The 10,138-nt window shown below is 48.9% G+C and overlaps 1 pseudogene; it reads right to left on the bottom strand.

Moving 5' to 3' along the window:
* Positions 1-730: 730 nt before the first annotated feature.
* LOC122748253 lies at positions 731-8,051 on the bottom strand (annotated as a pseudogene).
* Positions 8,052-10,138: the final 2,087 nt, after the last annotated feature.

Here is a 10,138-nt window from a genome sequence, read left to right as displayed (position 1 = left end):
TCTACTAGATGGCAAGGTCCCTGAAAATAGGAATGGAATCTTAGCTAAACCTTGTTTTTCCCTCAGTGCCTGGCACAGTGCTCTGCACAGGGTCTGTACCTAAATGAGTAGTGAATGATGAATCTACTTGTACTGTATATAACAGTTTCTAAGATTATTATAGGAAACAGAGAGCTTTGTCTCCATTTCTACCATGGACAAAATAAATGGACTGACATTCTTTAAAAGTCTGACCACATTCCCTAGAGTCAGTTTCTTTCTTTATGTGTCATTTCCAAATTCCCCAGGGAAAAGCTGCCCTCCTTAATGGGCCTGAGCGCCTCCTCCTGGCATACTATCCTTGGCCAACCCAAGAAACTTCTTCTCTTAGGGAAGGAAGAGACCACTTGCCAAGCAACTTCATTGTCATACCTTTAGAGATTGATAAATTTCTCACATGGTTCTTTGCCAAACATGTATATTTTTCTGAATTCCCAAGATGCATTGGAGATGATGTGTTTCCTGAAGGTCTAGACTCCATGTTGTCATTGACATGCATGCCGTTCATACTGGGCAGGGGGTAAGACAGAGCCTGACACTAACCTCAGTGGTTCATTGAATTTGACCTCAATCTCCGCACTCTCAGGGCTCAGAAGAATCTCGATAGAGTATGATCCATTGGTGTTCAGATGAAAAAGATGAGATGTCAGTCATTGTTGGGAAAAGGACTGGAGAGGGAGGAGACTCAGAGTCACTCCCAGTTCACAGTCACGTTGAGGGAGTCACTTCTCTTGGCCCTTAATGGGATTTCAGGCTTGACATTGATAGGACCCAATTCTCTTCCTCTTTACATTCTTTATTTGTTTTTATTTTATTTTAATCCTTTTTTTTTTTGGTAGGGCAATGAGGGTTAAGTGACTTACCCAGGGTCTCCTCTTCACTTTCTTAATGGTGAGGGTCTGGTTATTCTCAGACATGTTCATCCTCTCACTGAGTGATGGGCTGGTTATTGAAGAACCACAGAGTGTTCAACCCTTCATTTTCTGTGCTACACATCAGGACCAAAGAGTCATTTTCTCTCTCATGTTGGTGCCTTTGATAGACATGTTAGGTTTGGTTGGTTCCTCTGTAGAGAGGAAAAGAGGAAAGATTTGTGTGAGGTACTAGTCTGTGTCTTCTCCAGGACACCTTTTCATGAAAAAAAAAATAACAAATCCCAAGCTGAAACACTTTTATTACAGACATGTGGTGATGGCCCCTGACATGATGGGAAGGAGATGCCTCCTGGTTTAAAAGTTGTGTTAATAAGGAAGGTGAGGAGGAAGCACAGGGGATGGACTGTGTGTGTCCTGGACTATCCTCTGCTCAAGACAGATCCCAGGACGGGGCAGCTAGATGGCGCAGTGGATAAATGGAGTCAGGAGTACCTGAGTTCAAATCAGGCCTCAGACACTTAACACTTACTAGCTGTGTGACCCTGGGCAAGTCACTTAACCCCAATTGCCTCACTAAAAAAAAAAAAAAAAAGACTGTGTGTGTCCTGGACTATACCCTGCTCAAGACAGATCCCAGGACACGGATAATCTAGTGACTAAAGTGGGGGTGGGAGTAGGGAACAAGCATTTATGAAGTGCCTACTACATGCCTGGTATATTTGTGGTACTCTAAAAATCTTATTCATCATCATCATTATTGTCTAGCACTGTGTTGAGAACTTTACAGATATTATCTCATTTTATCTTCATAGCAACCTTGGGAGGTAGGTGGCCTTATTATCCCCATTTACCAGTTCAGGAAACTGAGGCAGACAGGCTAAGTAATTTGTCCAGAATAAAGCCTCTACTAATTGTCTAAGGCTGGATTGGTAATCTGTCTTCCTGACCCCAGACCTTATCCACTGTGGGGTGCACAGGGAGTCAGCAGCAGAGTCAGGATTCTAGCCCAGGGTTCATGATCCTGAGCTCAGGGCTCCTTCCACCACACACATCATGCCATGGGACCCAGAAGGGCAGAATGTCACTTATCTTTTCTTCTTTCTTGCCACAGAAGGGGAGAGTCCAACACAAAGTTGAGGGTGTGGTCCTGCTACTCACCAGAGACTGTGATACTGATGTCTTTGGTGCTAGACAAGCCAGTGACTGAGTTAGATGCTTTACAGGTATAGGTTCAGAGACTCATTAGGAACAGAGACATTCTGGGCTGTAGACTCCATTTGCATTCCATTGATAAACCGTGTGTACTGGGCAGGTGGGTTAGAGACAGCAGAGCAGGATAACTCAAGATTTGCCCCTACAAGGTAATAAGGGTCTGTGGGGAGAATTGTGGGGGGATCTGGGACATCTGGAGCAAAGAGAATGAGTCCATATTGAGATAAAGGCAGAGAGAAGGGGAATTTCCCTTTCTGTAACCCATCACAAGGAACCATTGTGTCTCCCTGAGCCTCCTCTGTCTGAAATGGGAAATTCACAGCTCCTCCTCCACTTTACAGGCTTGGATCTGAGGTCCTTGCATTTGGAAGGTCTTAATCCCTTCCCTAGCTCAGCACCATGGCTGGCCCTGCTCCATTACAGATGGGAAAGCCTGACATGGTCAGTCTGGGCCCCCTAAAATCAAGGTAGTTGGAAACATTATTCACTTGATCTTCAGCACTCAGGCAAATAACTGAAGTAGGCTGACCTCTGGGAACACACTACCAGGCTATAGACATGCATCATATAGAAAGAATTGTTAGAAGTCATTATTAATAACTAATATCGTGGAGTATCCAGTGATCTTCGATTCTTTCTCAAGTCCCTTCTCCCTTCCCCCTACTCAAAGGCAAGCTCTCCTTGAGACATTCCATCAAATTTCTTCATCTGAGTCAAACCCAACCCAGACCTAAGATCACAAAAGAAGTCTTGGGTGAAGACAGATTCTTTTGTCTAGATAGAGCAAGGATATTGCTAATGAGATTAAAACACATCTAGATGAAAGCATTTTGCCCTGATCAGCATGCATGGGCATCTTATATTAATTTTTCTGATATTATCTGGGAACTTCATTTTATTATAACCCACCTCCAAATCATGTCACCCAATTAGTTTTGAATAAGGTTAACCAATTAGATCTTATTGCTGCATGATGACCCTCCTACATTGGGAATGGTATATGAACTGAGACCCAGCCTTGAGGAAGGGGTTTTTGGTCTGAGAGAGATGGACATTGATCTCATTTTATTAATAACCCACCTGCCATATTAATAAAATTACCCAGAATCTATGTCTCTGATATTTTTAATCAACACAGAATTTACTCACAGGTAATATTCAGTGTGAATGGGTCACTCCTATTGACACCAACAGGGTTCTAGATTTCACACTCATAGGGTCCTTGGTCTTCCCTTGTGACATGGATTATAGTGAGAATCTTGTTATTCAGGGACAGCACCCTCCTGTCACCAGCTGGGGGCCTTTGGTTTATGAACCACAGGTATGTGACATCTTGACCCTCAGACTGGCATGTCAAGGAAACCTTGTCCTTGTTCTCCACTGGGGCCATGTTGGTGCTGATGATGGTAGGTTTTGGTGGTGGCTCTGTGCAGAAAACAGACAGAAAATGACTGTTGTTGGTTCTTTTTCTTACCCTTCCAACCAAGAGCCTGGTTCGGAAGTAGCCTCCCTAAGACCTTGCAAGGTCAGAGGCCCTGGAAGATGAGGCCAAGAACCTGTGATTTCAGTGGCATGGACAGACTTTCTCTGATGCAGGTCATAGCGTCTCCAGTCCTTTGGAGAAAGTTCATCTTGAGTTGTTGTGGCTGACAACCCCATTCGTCTAGATCCTAAGCCCCTGGTACTGAACCTTTCCAGGCTGAGGCAGCTGGTCCAGGGATGACAGACTCCCCCATCCATTGCTCAGGCTGTACTGGGGGCCTTTCTAGCTTGGCCGGACATGGGAGAACTTGCTCCCTTGGCCTGGAATTCAAGCCTTGGGTCTCCTCCACAGCTTGATGGGGATATTGGTGAAGGCTTGAAAGCAATGGTTAGGGATAGGCCATGGGGCCTGGTGCTTAGAGAGAGAAACATTGCCATAACCCCAATGGAAAAATAAAGGAGGAGATTGGGAATAGATCAGTTAGCAGCTGTGTACAGAAGACCTGGTTGAAATCCAGAGGTTTCTAACCCATAATAGCATCTCCTGTGCCTAGGACTGTGTCTTGCCCATAGAGGCAGATCATAGACATTTACAGAATATTCTAGAATTCCCTGCTCTGGGCTCTCCCCTTTCCTCAGGTGTCTCCTCTCCTACAACGTGAAATATGCTGTTACACAAGGAAGAAGAGACAAGGGGGATGGACTTTCCCTGAGCCTCCATGGGCCAAGGAGGACCCAGATACAGGCCTTTCCTTACCCCTGCATTCTCTGTAGTTGGCAGGTCAGGCTTGCCCCTGAGTACAATGTGTGTCCCAGGATAATCCCTGTGCAGATTCAGCAGGCTCACAGGACTCCCTCCTTGGGTCGTCCTTCCCCAGCTCTTTAAGGATTAATTTCCAAAGAGGACCAAGTTAGAGACATTTGAGTCTTCCTGACCTTCTTTCTTTCCCTTTTGGTAGAGCTCCCACTCCCTCCCTTGGTCCCTGTTAAGAGGTTCAGGGTGAGGGAGAGTGTGCCTCATCTCTTATGAAGATACTGAGAGAGCCTTGTATCCAGTAAGGTCAGGGGGGATTGGCCAAGAAGCTGACAAGCCTGAGCACAGCTAGCCATCCCTGAGGGATGGTGAGGACATGCAGGGAGGTGAGTATGCTCCTGGGAAAGGCCATGTTAGGACTTTTTGGAAGGTGCCTTGCCAGCCCTAATGGGTCTTCTGCCTGGAATTGCAAAGTATCTAGTGTTGGACTTAGAAAAAACTTGAGTTCAAATCCTGACTCAGTTATGTAACTAACCAATAAGTCATTTAATCCATCTTTGCCTCATTTCCTCAACTGCAAAATGGGTGTATTAGTGCCCCTCCTCAAGTTGTTGGGAGGGTCAAATGACACCATGTTGCATGGACCTGAGATATGACTTTTTGAGAATGTGTCAGGTCTTACTAAGGGCTTTGGCTGGAGGGAGAGAGAAGTATAACAAGGCTATGAGGTCATATTTCCTCCTGGTGCCCAGAGAAGGTGATATAGTTGCTGTGCAGGATGGATCATGGAGAGGGAGAGCAGGACACAGGCTACCTTTACATACTATGGGATGCAATAGAGCCTTTGATTTGGATTTAGAGGGCCCTGGGTTCAAATCCTGGCTCTGCCTTTTCTTACCTGTGTAACCTTGGCCAAGTCTCTTCCTTATCTCCGCCCCCCCCCAAGCTAAGTAGAGAAGAGAACTAACTCTCTAAGACCTGGATTTGCAGACAAGGTGCCAACTTGCATTGGTGGAGGGGTTGTGTCCCTCAGGGATTCCATCTAGCCAGGAAATCATCCATCTTGGACTGATCTCTATTTTCCTCATATTTATTCCACATACATGCTTATGTTTCTTCAATAGAACATACGCTCGCTTTTTTGGTTTTCGTGTCGAGTCCCCAGCCCAGTGCCTTTGTATGTAGCAGGAATGTATCTCTTGATGTGACCTTCAGGGTAGTGTATGGGGTGGATGGAATGGTGGATATGGATGTCAGGAAGACCTGAATTTGAATCCTGCTGCAACTACTGACTAGCTGTGTGACTCTGGCCAAGTCACTCAATCTCCCTCAGTCTCATTTTCTCCCTTTACAAAAAATTAGCACCTACATCATGGGGACATTGAGAGAATCAAATGAAATATGCTGCATAGAGCACTTTGCACATATTAACCCCTATATAAATTGGAAGTCTTGTTAACCCATTCCTCTAACTGGAAAGCTCTCTGGGTTGGGAAAGTTGCCCCACTGTGAAGCCCCAAGTGACCCCTGTGTTCCCCAAATTGTGTTTGTCTTCTCCTCATCCAGCTGAGACCTCAGAGGGAGCTGGGCCTCTCTATCCCAGTCCGTCCTTCAGGCAAGCCTGGGCCCCTCTGTCTTGGCCTTTCCTCTAGAAAATGGAGGTAATCCATGTGTCCTCCCTCTGGAGTCCCTCTCCTCGCACTGGGAACCTCAGGCTGAAGAGGCATCCACATGGTCCCTGACATACAGGCAGCCAGCCTTCTGGCTCTTGTAGAATGGGTAGTCTGGACTTGAGATCTGATGGGCTCAGCTGGCAAGGGAGAGTCAGTGATTGACCCCTCTCCCAACCCCCTTCTTACTTAAGTGGGTAAACTTCAGCAACAGTCTGCCTGCCTCAGGCACCACTGGAGGGTGCCAGGTGCCATTCTGAGCCCTCAGGGGCCCCTCCTCCTTTCACAGTGTGTCCTGGGAGATCTGGGAGGAAGAAGGAAGTTACCTCCCACATACTGACTGCCCGGGGCCTCTAAGCTCTCCTGTGCTCTCTGGGACCCATGACCAGGCTGCTCTGGGCTTGGGAGTTCTCACCTCCTTGGTCTACTTTATGTGGGGGTGGGGCCTGTTCTGGATTCTCCTGGTCCCTGGGTAACCAGCTTAGGGGCGAGCTCTCAGCCCAGTCTGAGGGAGAGACTTGGAGTGACACATGGCCCAAGGGAAGGGTAGAACTTACCATACACTGCTAATTGTTCCTTTCCTTCTAGTATCTGGATGCTTTTGGAAAGAACAATCAATACGATGTAGATGTCAGTGTCACTGAGGGTGAGATTAGGGATGAGTAGGGAGCCATTGGAGAACACCTTCTCCCGGATGTCTGCTGGTGTCTGTACTCCAGTGAGAACACTGTAGGCAGCGATCCTGTTGGAGTCCTCTGCTGTCTTTCTGTACCAATTATAGCTGAGAGCCTGTTCTGAGAACTCCTGGATGTCCAAGGTGACGCTGCCGCCCACTGTCCCATAGGGAGGATTTGGCACAACACCGAAGTGATCAGCCTGAACAGATGTTGGCTGGATCCAGCAGCTGAGGATGGAGGCTGAGGGTGGGGGGAGGAGGCAGAGGTGAGCAGGGTCCCTTGACCTTCTGACAGGCCCAGGTCACTGAGCTGTCCCCAAGGTAAGTGTGGGGGCTGCTAAGCTTGCCCCAGGGTCTGCTGGGGCTCAGTGGGGGATGTTTGAAGGGGATTCGTGTGCCTGTGCATCATTCTGTCAGTCTCAGTCTCAGTCTCAGCAGAGAATCTGAGAGTTTGTTCTGACTCATTTTAGCTCCTTCCATAACCTCGATGAGGAGAGGACTGGCCAGTGTGGGAGACAAGACATTGAAGGGAGAAATGCATCAATCAGGTGCTGTGGTTGAGGATAGAAATCACACTTTACATCTGGACAGAAGCTTAGAGATCCCTGAATCAAATGCTCTTGATTTATAATTAAGGAAATTGAGGCCCAAATAAGGTAACACATGTGCCTGATGTGAAAGAAGAAATGACAAAGGCAACATTTGAACCTAGACGTTCTGGTCCCAAGCCCAGGGAGGGCATTTCCCACCAAACCCTGGGTGCATTTTAAGGCTGACAGACATTAGCTCCCAAACAGCCCTGGGAGGAAAGTGGTGTCCCAGGTAAACATGTGCTAAGAGGGGTAAGTGAGCTGTCCAAGGTCACACATCTAGTAACCATCAGCCCTGGGATCCACATCAAGGTCTCCTCTTACTGTAAAGATGGGACTGATAGCCCTGAGCTGCTACTTCCCCCCTGGCTCTGGTTGGCAGACAGAGACTGTGTCTGGGACAGACCCCCTGGGATTGGTCTCCTTCCTTCTGGTCCTTGTCTTGATTCCCTTGACTTTGTTTGGGCCAGAATCCCCCAGGCTCCCTCTCCTCCCCCGGGCTCCAGCAGAGCTGGTGTCTCACCTGTGATCAGGAGCCCCTTCCAGGGGCTGCCCCCACTTTGGGGAGCTTTTGAGGGGCTCTCCATCAGTCTGTGTTGCCCACTGTGTGTGAGCACCTCTCTCCTTGCCAGGAATCTCTGCCTTCCCCTCCTGAGCTGTATCTTCCTGGTGTAGAATTCAAGGGCAGCCCCTGGGGGTGTCCCTGCTGGGCTCCAGACTAAGGCTGTCCCTGACTGCAGCCCAGAGCTGGGTCTGCTCTGTCTCCTTCTCCTTCTCCTTCTCTAGAGCACTGAGGTCTCTGTCTTCGGGGCTGGAGCTCTTCTATCTGTAGGATCACGTGACCCCACAGGGCAGGGACTTGGCCTCTGACTTTCTCCTCCCTCCCCTTTCCTCCTCTTTTTCCCCTCCCAGGTGATACTGTGGTTTCCTGGCTCTTCCAGGGAGCCCTTCCCTGCACAAATCCCTCCCACTTTCCCCAGTGAAGGGGTTCTGTCCCCAAGGGGAACGTGGGTGACTCAATATTATGTCCTGGCCACTTGTACTGACACCTGATCCCCTGCCTCATGTCTCTCCTGGAGTAGAGATTAGTTAGACCTCAGAATGAGCCCAGATAGTGGTGGGCAGAGGCCATGAAGGTACTTGCAGCCCTATTTGGGGCCTCAAGGACCCAGATTGCTGAGCCTCCCTCCCATATCAGCCCAGGCCAGAGTGCCCTGGTCTTTCCCCAGGTGTCTGACTGTGGGTCCAACAGGGCTGGGGAGTGGGAGTAGGGTATGATGTAGACTAGAGCTGCCTCCTGAGAGTCTGAGCAGACAGGGGACATCTTCCTTTCCGTGCACCCCCTCCCAACTTCCAGAAATGATTGCCTACCAAATGGTTCAGGTGAGAGTGGGCTGGTCTGGAGTCAAAATAAACTCTCTCTGCCTCAGTTTCCTCCACTGCACAATGGGAATGATAATACTAGCACCTCTCTCCCAGGCTTGCTGTGAGGATCAAGTGAGACTATATTTGTAAAGCATTTAGTCCAATAAAGGAGGACAAGAGGTCACTTTTGGGAGGAGGGAGAGGTGATGACTCAGGAGCTGGAGCCCAGGTAGCCAGAAATATGGAGAGTGGGGGAGTAACTCAAGGGGCCTTTGAGTAGGTTAGTCAGTCAATAAACACTGACAGCACTTACCGAGTGTCAGGCCCTGTGCTAAGCCCTGGGAATACAGAGGAAGGTCAAGGTCCCTGCTTTCAGGGGCTCCCAGTCTCATGGAGGGGATACCATGGACACTGCTCTGTACAAAGAAGGGAAACTGAGGACAAATTGGAGAAGATCTCAGAGGAAGGCACTGGCATTGGCGGGGGGTGTCAGGAAGACATCCCAGAAGATGGGGTTGTGGCTGGGACTTGAGGGAATCCTGGGCTGAAGAGGAGGGGGAGGGGCCGGCTCAGTGCCTTCCCTCAGATACTAAGCTCAGGCACCATCTGAGCTCATTGGGGATGGGGGAAGGGCAGCAGAATTGCTCCCCCTCCCCTTCTGGGGCTTGTGGCCCAAGAGGGGAGAAACACTCATGACAAGGCCGATTTCTCCAAAGGGGTTAAAGATAAGCTCCAGTCAAACAGCCCCGTGAGCCTGCAAGGGCAGCCAACATTTGCCCATATTGAAGAGAAGGAAACAGACACTCAGAGTGGTCAAGTGACTAGCCCCTGGTCACACAGTGAATATGTGGGGACCCTGCATCCATGTTTCAGTACTTTGAGCCACAGGCTAGAGATAAGTGGGGTTTGGAGCATAGGGAAAGGGATTCTGGGTCAAGGGGTCAGATGTAAGGACATCCTCTCCCCGCCCCCCCCCCACTCCAAAGGGAAGATGAAATCACAAGATCATTGGATTTAGTGACCTTAGGGATGATCTGGTCCAATAACCTCATTTGACAGTGGAAGAAAGAGACTCAACGTGGCAGTGACCTGCCCAGGGTCACACGGGGATTAAACAGAAAAGGTGGGAAGCCAGGGCACGGCTTCTGCCCCCAAATCCAGTGTTCTGCCTTCTTCTGCCTCAGGCAGAGCCCAGGGGACTCATGCAATGTGTTACTCTGGGGGAGAACACAGTTCCCTGCTCCATTTCTATCAAACGCTTCTGAGGGCTGTCCTGATTAGACATGGCATTTGGGTCTATGGACTATGGGGCCATGAGTTGTAAGGTGATTGAGGATAACTTTGTGGAGAGACCCTTTCTTTCCTCTTCCATCAGTTCTCTGAGGCTGAGCCTGGGTCCCTGTTCTCTCCAGGAAGCTGGGGTCCAATTTCCAAGGGCTTTGTCCATTGCTCTAGTGAGGCTCAGGTGTCCTTAG

Source organism: Dromiciops gliroides, chromosome 3 (genome assembly GCF_019393635.1).
Source record: "Dromiciops gliroides isolate mDroGli1 chromosome 3, mDroGli1.pri, whole genome shotgun sequence".
In the NCBI taxonomy this organism is placed as follows: Eukaryota; Metazoa; Chordata; class Mammalia; order Microbiotheria; family Microbiotheriidae; genus Dromiciops; species Dromiciops gliroides.
This window is presented reverse-complemented; position numbering and strand designations above follow the sequence as displayed.